This window comes from Lepidochelys kempii, chromosome 23 (assembly GCF_965140285.1).
Source record: "Lepidochelys kempii isolate rLepKem1 chromosome 23, rLepKem1.hap1, whole genome shotgun sequence".
Taxonomy (NCBI): Eukaryota; Metazoa; Chordata; order Testudines; family Cheloniidae; genus Lepidochelys; species Lepidochelys kempii.
The window spans coordinates 8624043-8637948 of record NC_136402.1 but is presented as its reverse complement, the minus strand read 5'-3'; the positions used below and the strand labels follow the sequence as shown (position 1 = coordinate 8637948).

At 60.2% G+C, this 13906-nt stretch overlaps 1 protein-coding gene across 2 annotated transcripts in view; it reads left to right on the top strand.

Annotated features, from left to right (window-relative positions):
- Positions 1-736: 736 nt before the first annotated feature.
- PPP1R13L (protein phosphatase 1 regulatory subunit 13 like) overlaps positions 737-13906 on the top strand; it is a 30081-nt gene continuing 16911 nt past the window's right edge. For both annotated transcript variants that reach the window (XM_073322229.2, XM_073322227.2), the window contains exon 1: positions 737-816. The gene's annotated coding sequence lies outside the window, so the exon portion shown is untranslated. The remainder of the gene's footprint in view (positions 817-13906) is intronic.

Below are 13906 nucleotides of genomic sequence, written 5' to 3'. Positions count from 1 at the left end.
GAATTAGCATGGAGACATTCCTTTCTCAACAACACACTAGCAACAGGCAAAATACAAGCACCCGAATTGTCTGGTCTCTGGGATTTCACATAGACACTAACTGGATGCAACCTAGTTACAGGGCCATTCTCCTGAGCAGACACAAACTTAGGGCCATTCACTTCCTGGGCTTTAACTGAATCCAGAAACAACTCTGAGACAACTGCACTACCTTCAACCATCGCAGGCTGAAAGGCCCCTTCTGTCTGCTCCACAGACAAAGAAGAGCCGGACACACTTTCTCCTTTCCCAGACACACAGCTTGGGATCTCATTCCCCTTGTCCCACACACAAGGCTGGTGACAGACATCTGCTTGGAGACCGGGGTAGCTCACTTGGACCCCGGAGCACAAGTTCCTGCACAATGTAGAACAGAGCTGGTTCCTGCCCCTGTCACCCCCCTGCACAGACCAGTCACTCAGACCCCAGCGCGCTAGGGGCTCCACAAACCAGCACAGAGTCAGTCCCTGCCCCTGGGATCCCCCTGCACAGAGGAGTCACCTGGACGTTCCAGGCTGGACCCCCCGAGCGCCAGGCGCTGCACAAACCAGAGCAGAGCCGGTCTTTGCCCCGCAGATCTCACCCTGTCCTGGATGAGACGCAGGACACAGGCCGCCCCGCCCTGGCCACGGGAGTCCCGGGACCGCGGGTCCCAGCTCGCTGCGCGGGAGAACTACAGCTCCCAGCGTGCACCGGGGCGCGCCTGCCCCTGTCCCACCTGTGCAGCCGCCCGAACCTGCTCGCGGCGCGGCGCGGCCGGAGGGAGCTCGGAGCCAGGTCAGTGCCAGCCCCGCGCGCGCTGCCCACGCGCCCCCGGCCCGGCCAGGGGCTCGCGCAGCCCGGGCACCTGCGCCCGCCGTGCGGGGAGGGGGATCGGCCCGTCCCAGCGGCGCTGCCCCGGCTGCGGGGACAGGGCTGGGGGGGTCTGTCTGCCTGCCGCCTGCCCGGGGCATCCAGCGGCGGGGGGGCCCGGCGCGCCTGGAGCGGAGCCGGCCGCAGGGAGCGCCCGGCCGGCGGGTTAGGGTGGGAAATACTCCAGCTGCGGGCCGGGGAAGGGGCGCTCCCCGGGTACGATTCGGGGGGGGGGGTTTGGGGCTGCCGGCCGGGGGGTGAGACCGCCCTAGCGCGCGGTGCGCCCGCGGCCCTAACCCCAACACGTGTCTGAGCTTCTTCGGGACACGGGACGTCGGACCGGTCGGGCTGGGCTTTCCCGCAGCGGGGGAGAGCCGGGCACGGAGCTGGTGGGAGGATGGTGGCTGGGGCGGTCTGGTCACTGGTGTTACCCAGGCAGGCCTCTGGCGCCGCTGTCTCTTGGCCGGGGTTAAGCCCTCACTGGGGTCACCGGCTGCAGCAGCCCGACGCCAGGCCTGGCGCTCTGGGGTGCGTGGGCATGCAGCATGGTGCTGATCTGCTCTGGCCCAGGGTTTGCTCCCAGCTGGCATTTGGCATTGGACTGTTGAGAGACCCCACGCACTGGGACCCTAGCCCCAACCCCGCCCAGGCGGGCCCCAGAGCAGCTGGGGAGGGGTGCTGCTGGACTCCGGAAATGCCTTGGCTTTGCCTCGGTAGGTCCAGCCTCCCTGGGCACAGACCGGCCATGCATCCTCTGGTTGGGACTCTGCTGAGCTTCCCAGCCCCGCTTCCCCTGACCCTTGTGCATTGCGGGGTGGGGGTGGGGACATGAAGCAGCACCAACCTCAGGACTGATTCTGACCTCGCTCATCCCAGCATAACCTAACTCCCCATTTACCCAGGGGATGAGGCCTGGAGTAGTCTCAGGGACCCCCTGGGCTTGTGCAGGCTCCATGAGTCACTGGGATTAGCCTCCAGCCTGGAGTGAGCAGCCAGAGATAAGTGCACGTACCAGCCTGGCCATAAAAGGCTCCTAGTGGCTGGCGGCATTCTGGCCTCCCACATTCTTATAATTAGCCGATACCAGCTTGTCAGTGCCCCATGCCTGGGCGCCAGGCCAGGGGCTCTGGGAGATGCTGCATGACATGCTGCCAGACTGCCTGCAGGGATTGGCATTTGCAGGCCCCAGCTGGGATCAGCCACGTCCAGTAGCTGGGGTTGCTGTGTCCCGTGGCCGAAATGTAGCAGAGTGGCTATCAGCCCCCAAAGGTGCTGCTGGGCTGGCTGCGGTGGGGCCTTCCTGCTGCCCCTGGCCCTTGGTTCAAACCCCTGCGACCTGCGTGGCATGTGATGCCCCTGGCTTTATTGCTAGTTCTCTGGTGTCTCTGCTCTGCTAGGCTGTGGGAGCTTGGTCGGCCTGACCTCTGCCCACCGTGCAGCATGGGGGGAGGTGATTGCCCATTTGAGTGACTGGGCTGAATCTGCTGCGAAAGAGCTGGAGACAGCCATGTGGAGAGGTGGGAGCAGCCCTGGCAGAGTGTTGACTCTGGACCCTAATGCTGACGGATGGTCGTTAGCTCTCTGGCTGCTGATCGTGTTAGGAGAAGCATTTGGGCAATGTGTTATCCAGCGCTGTGCCCAGTGGTAGGTTCGGAACATGATGACAAACTTATTTTTGTGAGCGGCCAAGCAGATGGGCACCCCGATGTAATGGGCTGTTCTCTGTGCTCTCGGCTTCCCCAGGCACCTCCCGGTGCAGTCCTGGCTGCTGCTGGTTCCGCAGCACTAGGAAACATTACTTGCTGTCTAGATATAGTGGTGATAGGTGCATTGGGATGGAGTGAAGGGGGGCTGAATGTGTGGTGTCCTGTGCCAGGATGGGTGGTGCTGTGCAATCTGTTTTTGTGGTGTTGCTCCCTCCAGCTGTGTGACACTGACACATCTGGCTCCCCTGGCAGGTCCTTTGCCAAGGAGCCAGGGGTGGGTGGGGAAGGCACATTTGGTTTTCACTTGGGGAAGGTACAGGTTCTTCCAGGCCTTGGAGCATGGAGTGGGAGATCAGAGGTGGGTGGGAGGCTGCAGTGCCAGGCAGGGAAAGGCCCCCAGCCCAGAGGATCTGGTGCCCTGTGGTGCATGTATCCCTGTGCAGAGTGGGCATGAAGCGCTCCAGATCAGGGCTCTCAGTGGGGGAGAATTGGGCCAAGAGCCTGTGTGGGACAGGAGGGGAGATGGGGAGACTGGGCAGCATCCCAAAGTAGCCAGAGCAGTGGGGCTAGAGATCCCAGCAGGAGGAGGCATACCTTTTCCCAGCCACCTGGGTCTCCCCTTATCAGCACTGTGGGGATGGTCTCTGGCCTGTCCCCTCAGAGCTCCTCCCTGCCAGTATGGTAGGGAGCATGTCTCTCTCCCTATTCCATAGAGGGCGGCAAGGAAGACTGGCTCCCACTCGCCTCCCTCGCCCCATGTCTGACTTCCTGTCCCTACGCTGTTTCTTGGCTCCACTCGGGTGGGGTTGGATTGCATTTGCCATTCTGAGGTGCTTCTGGGAGGTTTGAGCACAGACTGGCCCTAAATCCAGAGCCCCCAGCTGGTGGTAGGGAGCTGCTGGGGTGGGCGGCTGGGACTGCAGGGTCCGGGAATCCTGCTGCTGGGATGAACTAGGCTGTGTTCAGTATCCACAGTGGGTCCCTGTTCCCAGCTTTGCTGGGTAAATGTTGGCAAGGAGCTCATGCTGCAGAAACCGGCTCGTCTCCACTCCTCAAGGGGCCCTGCCAGCCGGGCTGGGACTGAGCAGCCAGCCCAAGCCCAACTGCTGCCAAACCCTCCTCTGGATTCAGTGAAGTGGCTGCAGGCTAATTGCTCCTCCTCGTCAGAGGCTGGGGAGCAGGGACATCACACAGGGAGTGTGGGCAGACCAGCTAGATGGCAGCACAGGGCAGGCACTGACAGCCGAACCCCCTGGGGCTGCCAATTTTGCACGCGTCGTGGGGCCCAGCTCGTTGGGTGAATGGTTCATCAGTGACCCCTTGCAGAGCCACTGATGCCAGGGGAAAGTGAGGGCCAAAAATTGCATGTTAAACGCGTAGTTTGCACCAGTGCCAATTACTTCATATGGTGTTGGGCACAGTAAATTGGGCACTGTGCTTCAGGAAGTGGCACGTGGGGCTCAGCCATGGGCGCTCTCCCCTTGTAGGCAGTGCCAACCCTAATGCCCCAGTGCGGTGCTAATGAGCACTGTGCTGCAGGGAGCCGGGCCGGGGCTCAGCAGGGGGCGCTGTGCTGCAGGGAGCCGGGCGGGGGCTCAACGGGGGGCGCTGTCGTCTTGCAGTCAATGCTGACTCCAGGGTGGTGTCGGGGGGGCGCTATGCCCATAGAGGTGCCATCTTTCAAAAGAGATGCCGATTGCTAAAGATCCCAGGGAGTTTTTGCAGGAGGGCTGCTCGTTAGCCAGAGAGAGGGGGCCACATTGCCACTGGCTGTTTTGCTAGTTCCCCTGGTGTCCCTGCTCTGCTAGGCCATGGGGGCTTGGTCAGCCCGTGCTCTGCTCACTGTGCTGTGCAACATGGGTGTCAGGCTGTGGTGCCCATTGGGTATCTCTCAAGGCCCCGGCAGTTTGCTGTGGGAACCTTCCTCACTTCCTGTCCCAAACCGCACTCAGTGTTGCTTGTGTGGCTGTTTTAACGAGCTGCCCTGTTCCACCTGGCTGCACTTCAGCAGTGGGTGAAGTGAGTCCTGTGTGCACCCCCTGGGCCTGGTTCTCCAGGGCCGTGTCCTCTGGCTGCTGTTTACACCTGACCTCATGCTCCCCGCTGTCGGGCCGGGGCAGGCCAAAGGTGTTTATGTCAGGCAGGGGAGCGAGGCACCTGGGCTGGGCAGCGGGATGTGCTTTATGAGAGACACTCCCAGACGCTGGGCACTGCCGCAGAGCCTGCCCTGCTATTAAGGGCTTTGGTGCATTGGCTCAGCCTGGCTGCAAGTGGCTGTTTGATCTCTTGGCCGGCTCCCAGCACTGACTGCAGCTAGATGGTGCTTGTAAAGATGCACAGCCACGCCTGCCTGGCAGCGCGAGTACGCGCCATTCGCATGAGGCAATCACTGTTCCTTCTCCCTCCCTGGCTCCACCTCCGGCTGGGGGGTCCCCTTCCTGTTTGCCTGCTCCCCCAGCTCTGTGGAGGTGCCTGCGAGGACCTCCTCCGTGCAGAATGGCCGCTCCTGCCTCCACACGGCTTCCTTGGCAGACCCTGAGCTCTGTCAGCGTCGTTCTGCACCAGGCGTGCTCCCATGGGACAGTGCCTGGAGGGTACCAACAGCCCCACCCCGAACAGAGAGTGTCTGCTTTGATCTGGCCCCTGGGCAGGGGCATTGCTGGCTCAGGGGGCAGGGAATGGGATACAGGATCTTCCCCTCTAGGGGGCAATAGCACCTATCTGGCCTCAGGGCAGTGGGACGGGCTGGCTTCTGGGGGCAGGGAATGGGATACGAGGCCTTTCCCCTCTAGGGGGCAATAGCACCTATCTGGCCTCAGGGCAGTGGGACACGACGGGCTGGCTCAGGGGGCAGGGAATGGGACTTGGGGCCTTTCCCCTCTAAGGCACCAGCCCATGCTGCTTGCTAGTGACTGCACTTCTCCCCTCTCTGCTGCTCTGTGGCTGAGGTGAAGGGGTTTGATGAGGCCCAGTCCTTAGGGTAGGGTCCCATCACCAACCTCATTTTGGCCAGTGGCACTAACTGACCCCTTCCATATAAAATCTCAGCAGAGCGGCTTGGGGCTGAATGGGCCATGGGCAGCCAGGCCCACTTGACCCCTGGGGGGTGGGCTGGGGGTCCCTGCAGGGCTGGGCTGGAGCCTTGTGTCTGTGGGGCTGGGATTGCAGCTCCTGCGGGGCAGGACCAGCCCTGCGCCTGGCTTGTGAGCTGGCATTATCCGCTGGCTCTCGGAAGGATCTTAGCGCCAGGTCCAGTGCAGGGGGGAGCCCCGGGTGTGGAGACAGGCCCCCATCAGGCCTGGCCAGCCCTCCCGGGCGTAGGGAAGGACACAGTAGTGTAGTTACACCCGGGGAATGGCGTTCACCCTCTTCTCATCTGGGGAACGTGGTGCCGAGCGTGGGTTGATTTGTCCATTTCTGTTCTTACACTGCCCTACTGGCAAGGCTGGCCCCAGAGCTCCAGCCTGCCCTGGGGAGCTGGGGGCTCTGGTTGGCCCCTTGGCTTCCCCCAGCGCCCCTTGATGCTGGCTTATACCAGAACTGCCCTCGCTGCCTTGGGCGCAGACATACTGGGGGCTCCCCTCCGCTGACAGTGGAGGATATATCTGTGTGTGGTTCCAGCAGCCGATCTTCTGCCCCGGGGTCCAGTCCCTGTTCTGTTGCAGGCTGCCTATGGGACAAGTCACTCAGCCTCCATGGGCCTCAGGTCCCAGCCATACCGCGGGGAGACGGCCGGGGCTGCGAGGCGCCCAGGTACTGTGGTGGGGACCGGAGGTGGAGGGGCGTGGGTAACTCATGGTAGTCACCCTGCGGCTGTAGCATCCAGGAGCAGGGGTCCCACGCAGCGCCCCCCCAGTGACTCCAGCGTGAGCGGGGCTGGTGCCGATTCTGGGCATTGCGGCAGCCTGGCGGACGCGCAGCTCCTGGGTGTGTTTCTGGCGGTCAGCACCAAACAGGCATGTTCCTTAATTCCTTTGGGATTCTGACTCCAGGAGTGGAGGGCTCTCGCTGCGCCCCATGTGCTTGAGCAGGACAGTGCTTACTCTGTCCCACGCTCACTGGCTCGATTCCCATCATGCCCCAGAGCAGGGTGTTCCCTGCCTGTCTGTGCTGTGGCATCACCATGGGCGAGGGCACCATGGCCCATGCCAGGCAGAGCCAGGAGGTCTGGCTGACCAGCCCATGCTATGCTGGTGCGGTGCCCTCTCTACGGAGCTCTAGGCTGGGCATCCTATGGCCATGCCCACCAGCATATGTGCACCCATTGTGCTGAGCTCTGGAAGGGACGTGTCTCTGGCTCTGTAGCCATTGCATGGCCCAGGGCTGGGCTCTCGAAGAAGCCAAGCGGAGTGGGGTGCCTATGAAATTCAGTGGGGCTAGGGTGTCCCAAACTCCTCAGGCTCAAGAGTGAGATACTCCTGCCCTGGCGTGCTTGAGGGGCTGCTGAGCCAGCGGGGGGCACTGGCGTAGAACCCCATGGTCAGGGAGACTTGGGCCAGCTGGAATTTAAACACATTTTGTTTAGGAAGCAAAGTCCATGGGATGGGGTCCCCTCCCGCAGCTTGGCACATCACCTCCTCCCCGGCTCCCCCCTCCCAGCACCTTCCTGGTGCTTCACAACCCCCCTTCTCTCCCCCATTTTGTTTCTGTGGCCTTCAGGGACACTTGCTGAACCTTGCCTGTGTCAGCACCAGCATTTCCTGCAGTGCCCACCCTAGTGGCCCCTTGGGCTGGGGGTCTCTGATTCCTGCTCCAGGCGTGTGAGGTGGCTGCCGTCCCTGAGTATCTGGGTTCGTCTGCAGCTCAGCTGTCCCTGGGGTCACGTCCTCCCCTCTTCCCTGACTAGGAGACTCTGAGCCGCACTCTGTCCCAGAGACCCCTGGCACCACAGAACAGGAGAGTGGCCCAGGGCCGTGTCCTGTGGGAGGGACTTTAATATAGCTAAAGGCCAGGCCCTGCATCTAGGAACCAAGGCCGGTGCTCATGCTGGGAGGACGAGGAGCAGGGACTGAAAGGGACTTGGGGTCACGGTGGACATCAGCTGGGGCAGTGTGGCTGAGAGGCAGAATGTGTGAGCAAGAGATGTTGAGCAGGAGCAGGAAGGGGGGGGTCACCTAGGTATATGGCACTGGTGAGACCCTCACGGACCCTGTGCCCAGTTCAGGGGTCTTCAGAAAGGGGAGTGATGAACTGGAAAGGGCTCAGAAAAGAGCCACAAGAGCCGTACAAGGGCTGGAAACCTGCATTCGAATTTCTTCAGTCTCGCTCTGCCGCGAGGTGACTGGATCTGTCTGCAACACCCTGGGCAGGAGGGTTTTGGGAGTAGAGGGCTCTGCAGCCCAGCGGACAAAGGCAGGGCAAGATCGATGGCTGGAAGCTCAGGTAGATCCAGAGCAGCCAGAAGGTGTAGCAGTGAGGGGCATTAACCAGCCACGGGAAGGCCCCATCTATTGGTGGGTTTAACTCCAGACTGGCTTTGTCTCCTTGAGTGCTTCACTCTGGCTCCAGCAGCCTGGATGGGCTGGGAGGCAAGGCCCTGAGGAACCACTGTGACCATCCAGTCTGACCTGTAGGACACGGGCTAGGGGATATCAGGGGGTTAGATGGATGCAGAGGATCTAGGAATAATCAGAGGGGTTACACGTGCAGCAAGTGAGGGCTAAGCAGGAAGATGATCAGGCTTGACAAAGCCCTGGCTGGGATGATTTAGTTGGGGATTGGTCCTGCTTTGAGCAGGGGGTTGGACTAGATACCTCCTGAGGTCCCTTCCAACCCTGATCTTCTATGATTAGGGAAGGTCTGTGTGGAGCCCTGGGTTCCTCTGGGATGGATGGGAGAGTGTCAGCTTGGGTCAGGTCTGGCTGCCATCGGGTCACAAGGTGAGGTTTACAAAACTTCTCCTGTTGTTGCAGTTGTGACACTGCTGTGGGGGGCTGGACCGGGAGCTCCAACCACCTGAGGCCCTGGTCGCGGGGCCTCCTCCCACCCTGGGGGGCCCCTGCTGATGTGCAGCCCTCCATGCAGGACAGGGCAGTCTGTGCTCAGAGGCCCCCACCTGCCAGAATCTGGGGCCACGAGGCCAGTGCCACTTTGCTTCTGGGTTGAGCCAGGGAAGGGTTGTAGTGCAGTGAGGGGGACCCAGCCCCGGACTCCCGGGCCCTGCAGGGGAGGAGCACACTGACCCCCAAGACTCCCTGCCGAGCTGGCAGCAGTGGGTGGTGGCCCGGGTCCGTGATGGTGTCTCCCGATGGTGACATTTGGGGCTGGGGCCCTGCTCCTGGACCAGTGAGGGAGAGGGCTGGTTTGCTGGGGGGCGTTGGGCCGGTCTGTCTGCCTGGTGCATCCTGTGGGCTGGGCGGCTCCAGCTGCGCGTTACCTGGCTCTCTGGAATTGGGTGTGGCTGGCTAGGGAACAGGTTTCCCTAGTGGGCGGCGGCAGAGCGAGTGTCTGGGACATGCACGGCGCTGTGTGTTACTCACCCGCCTGCCAGTGCCGCCTGGGGGCTGGGGCCGTGCAGGGGGCTGCGTGGGACTTTCTGCCAGCCGGGGTGGGCACCAAGGCCACAGGTGGCTCGGAGCTGGGCTGTCCTGAGGGATGGAGAGCGGTGGCACCTGGCTAGTGCCAGCTCGCTGGACCTGGGGATGGTTACAGCCCACTGCTGGCTCACCCCTGGACTCACTGCTCCCTCAAGCCTGGTGCGGGAGGCCAGGGGTTCACTGCTGGCTGCAGAGCTGTGCTGGGGATGTTACCGCAGCACCTTCTGGCAAAGCCCTCCTCCTTCACCCCTTCCCCTCCTCTAGGCAGCCCCAACGGGCCAGTGCCAGGACTAGGCCCCAGGGGGGCCCTCCCGAGGCTCCCAGCGTATGAGGAGAAGCTTCCAGGATGTCTGGCAGGAGGCACCCCTCTCCCCCATCCCAGGCAGGCAGGTAGCTCCTGAGGTCCCTCCACCATGGAAAAGCCCCTTTGACCTGGCAGATCCAGTCAGACCCTGCCAGAGAGTGTGGAGAAGCTGGGGACAGGGCAGGTCCGTGGCTGCCAGTGGAAAGCTGAGCCCTGTGCCGAGGGTCCTGGCTCCCCCGTCCTCAAGTGTCTGCTGCCATCACCAACGTAGCCAACTGCATGGCCAGGCCGGTCCTCCGTTCAATTTGCATTTGCGCTAGGGAAAGTGACTATGTCATGGCTGCTTGCCCCAGTTCTGCAGAGGCTGGTGGCTGGCACCAGCCCTTTGCCTGGGCCAAGAACCTTGGACAGCTGCACACTCCCACAAGCCGTCTCTTGAGTTGCAGGCCCAGCTCTTGGTGCCCGCCGGTGTGTCTACACCTGTCGGGTTCGGTACCTCTGACTGCATGGGACACTCGGCCGTGTGGTGCCCACTTCTCCACTCTTGTCAGGCCGGGGATGAGCAGGAGTTCTGAGCGGAGAGATCCCCCGTGCAGCTCTCTCGGGAGCTGGAGACACCAGGGGTTGGAAGGAGGATTCCCGGCTTCTGTCCATGGCTCTGGGAGGGGAGTGGGGTCTAGTGGGAAAGAGCAAGGGGCTGGGAGCCAGAACTCCTGGGTTCTGTTCCCAGCTCTGGGAGGGGATGGGGTCTAGTGGTCAGAGTGGAGAGGGAGCTGGGAGCCAGGACTCCTGGGGTCTATCCAGAGCTGTGGGAAGGTAGTGGGTTCTAGTGGTTGGTGGGGAGAGGGTTGGGAGATGGGATTCCTGAGACTTCTCCATCTTGCTGCATGACCTGGGGTGAGTCCCTGCTTGTCTGTGCCTTGCTCTCCCTGCGGCTGCTGGAGCTGGTAACGCTACCCAGGCTCCGGCAGGTCCCTGGAGGCTCTGTGCTCCCCAGTGCTCTGGCGCAGGGGTGGAGCCTGCTGGCCCAGCGCCGGGTTGTTGGGTTTCCCTCTGATGCCCATGAGGTGGTGGGATCTGCCCTGTCTGCCTGCTGAAGGGTGAGAGTGCATGAGGCTGCAGCTGGGCAGGGTGGAGGGAGAGGGGACAGCCCTGGCGCTGCCCTCTGCACTGCCTCTGCCCCCCTGGCGCTGCCCCGTGACGGCACCAGTTGTGCCTCTCCCTGGCAGGGCGACCCAGCCAGGGCCCAGATCAAGAGGGGGTGGCGTGAACAGACCCAGCCAGGGTTCTGTAGAGGGGCCCCGGGGGCAAGCGAGGCTAACCTAGAATCATAGACCCATAGGGTGAGAAGGCATGGCAAAGGTCACCTAGTCTAACCACCTGCCACGGTGCAGGATTTGTTGTGTCTAAACCACCCATGACAGGTGGCTCCAGCCTCTTTTTGAAAACCTCCAGCAAAGGACCTCCCTAGGTGTCTGTTCCATTGTCCTACTGTTCTTACAGTTAGGAAGTTTTTTCTGAGATTTAATCTAAATCAGCTGTGCTGTAGTTCGAACCCATCACCTCTTGTCCTGCCCTTTGTGGCAAGAGAGAACAGCTTATCTCCATCTTTTTTATGGCAGCCTTTCAAATATTTGAAAACCATTGTCATGTCCCCCCTTAATCTCCTCTTTTCAAGACTAAACATACCCAGTTCCTTCAACCTTTGCTTGTATGGCTTGCGTTCCATCCCTCTGATCATCTTTGTCACTCACCTCTGGATCCTTTCTAGTTTCTCCACACCCTTTCTAGACATTGGTGACCAAAACTGGACACTGTCCTCCAGCTGAGGCCTAAGCAGTGTCTAGCAGAGCGGTACTGTCACCTCCTGTACTTCTGCTAATGCAATCTCAAATTGCATTTGCTTTTTTGCAACAGCATCACGTTGTTGACTCATGTTGAGGTTGGGATCCACCACAACTCCCAGATCCTTCTCAGTAGTGCTGCTGCCAAGCCAGTTATCCCCCATTCTCTGTTTGTTTTTTTTCTCCCCAAGGGTGGCACCTTACAATTGTCTTTGTTGAATTTCATTGTGGTGTCTATACCCCAGTTCTCTAATTTATCAAGATCCTTTTGGATTCTAGCTCTATCCTCCAAAGTGTTGGCAACCTCCCACCTCCAGCTTTGTGTCATCTGCAGATTTGATCAGGGTGCTCTCTAGTCCTACATCCAGGTCATTAATAAACACGTTAAACAACATCAGACCCAGAACAGATCCCTGCGGAACCCCACTGGAGACCTCCCTCCAATCCAACATCATTCCATTTATAGTTACTCTTTCTTTGTGGTGGTTTAACCAATTATGTATCCACTCAATGGTAGTTCTGCTGAGCCCACATTTCTCCAGGTTACTTATCAGAATGTCATGTGGGACTGTGTCAAAAGCCTGGCTAAAGTCTAGGTATATGATGTCCACTGCATCCCGCCCAGCCACCAATCCAGCTACCCTGTCAAAGAAGGATAAGTAAAGAACACATCAGAGATCTTCTGGCCAACCTGAATGAATTCAAATCCGCGAGGCCGGATGCTATTCACCCCAAGGTGCTGAAGGAATTAGCTGACGAAATCTCAGAGCCAACTGGCGATAATATTTTCAAACTCATGGATGACGGGAGAGGTCCCGGAAGACAGGAGAAGGGCCAGTGTGGTGCCCATCTTTAAAAAGGGGGGAAAGGAGGAGACGGGGGACTACAGACAAGTCAGCCTGACCGCAATACCTGGGATCTATTAGAGCAATGTCTAAAATGTTCCATTTGCAAATTCCTGGAGGATGAAGGGGTGATCACTAGCAGCCAGCATGGATTTACTAAGAACAAATCATGTCAAACCAGCTTGATATCCCGTCCCCTTTAATGTCTGTGGTAACTTCTCTAGTCGTCCGGTCACCTGTTTTCTTGTGAGAGGACTGAAGCAAAGTAGGCATTGAGCAGTTACTGGCTCGCCTTCTCCATTGAGCAGCAGCCCCTCACCATCCCTACTCTTCTTCTCTGCCTGACGTATTTGTAGAACCCCTTCTTGTTGGCTCTAACATCCCGGCCAGCTGTAGCTCATTCCTTGCCTTGGCTTTCCTGATTTTGTCCCTACACACTCGCGCTGGTCCCGTATACGCTCCTTGGTGACCTGCCCCTCCTTCCGTTTCCTGTAGGATTCTCGAGCCCTGACTGACTGGCCAGCAGCAATGGGCCTGGGGCCTGTCCCACTTGAAGGGCTGTGCTGTGATACCAGGCGCCCCATTTCCCTCCTGGCCACAGGGACCCCCGGTGCCCCTCGCCTACTTGGAAAGTTTAGGCAAAAATGGTTAAGTGCAGAGTTGGGGGTGGGGGGGATGCACTTTTCCCATGATTTGAAACCCCCAAAGCGTCTCTGGGTCACACACACGTGCCCCGGGGCAGCAGCGCACAAAGCATCGCAACAGCTGCTTCCCGTTGAGAGCTCGTGCAGTCCCATGGAAGCCGCTGGAGTCCCGCTGAAGCCAGGAGTCGAGCGCATGCCAAGGGGCTTTCCCAGAGCAGGATCTTACGGGGGCTTGCAAGTGCATTTGGGGGTGGGGGCCGCGCCCCAGGAGCATGTCGGGGGCCACGTCTCCCCGGCGTACTGAGCTCCTGGAGAGCAGTCTTCCTGTGGCTCGTTCTCTGAAGGGGGGATGGGGGACGGATAGCTCAGTGGTTCGAGCATTGGCCTGCTAAACCCAGGGTTGTGAGTTCAATCCTTGAGGGGGCCATTTAGGAATCTGGGGCAAAAATTAGGGATTGGTCCTGCTTTGAGCAGGGGGTTGGACTAGACGACCTTCTGAGGTCCCTTCCAACCCTGATATTCTGTGATGCTAAGGGGCTGGTGTGACGGGGGTGCCTGACACTCCTGGGCTTGGCGCTCCCACCACCCCCTTCTCCTGCAGTGTCACAGCTGAGCTGCAGCCCCCCGGGGGATATCTCCGTTCAGCTGCAGGCTGGCTTGGGGAGCTGGTAGGAGGGGGCTGTGGCGCCCTTCATGACTCTTCCTGTTTCCTCTTGTCCTGGGACCTTCATCCTAGAGCAGAGATGGACAGGACCAGAGCCTGGAGAGCTGGGCAACTGGAGCAGCGGTGGTGATGCACAAGGGGGGACAGGAGTGACCTACAGGGCGATGCTGCCCCACCCCGGAAGCGTCAGGACAGGCTGCTTCAGCCCCACAGAGCCTCAACCCCCACGTGCTACAACCCTGTGGCATCTCTATCAGTGTCTCCCAACTGTCCCCACCTCCTCCAGCCTGATGGTGCATCACAGTGATGCGCAATGCCAGGCTGAGCTCGGGAGACGCTCAGCAAAACCACTGGCCATTCAGCCACACAGGTGTGCCCCAGCTTCCTGGGCTTTGCACGCGAGTGCCTGGGCTTTGCACACCTGTGTGTGTGCTGTGTGTGTGTAGGGTGTACATACCTGTGTGTGTGTGTG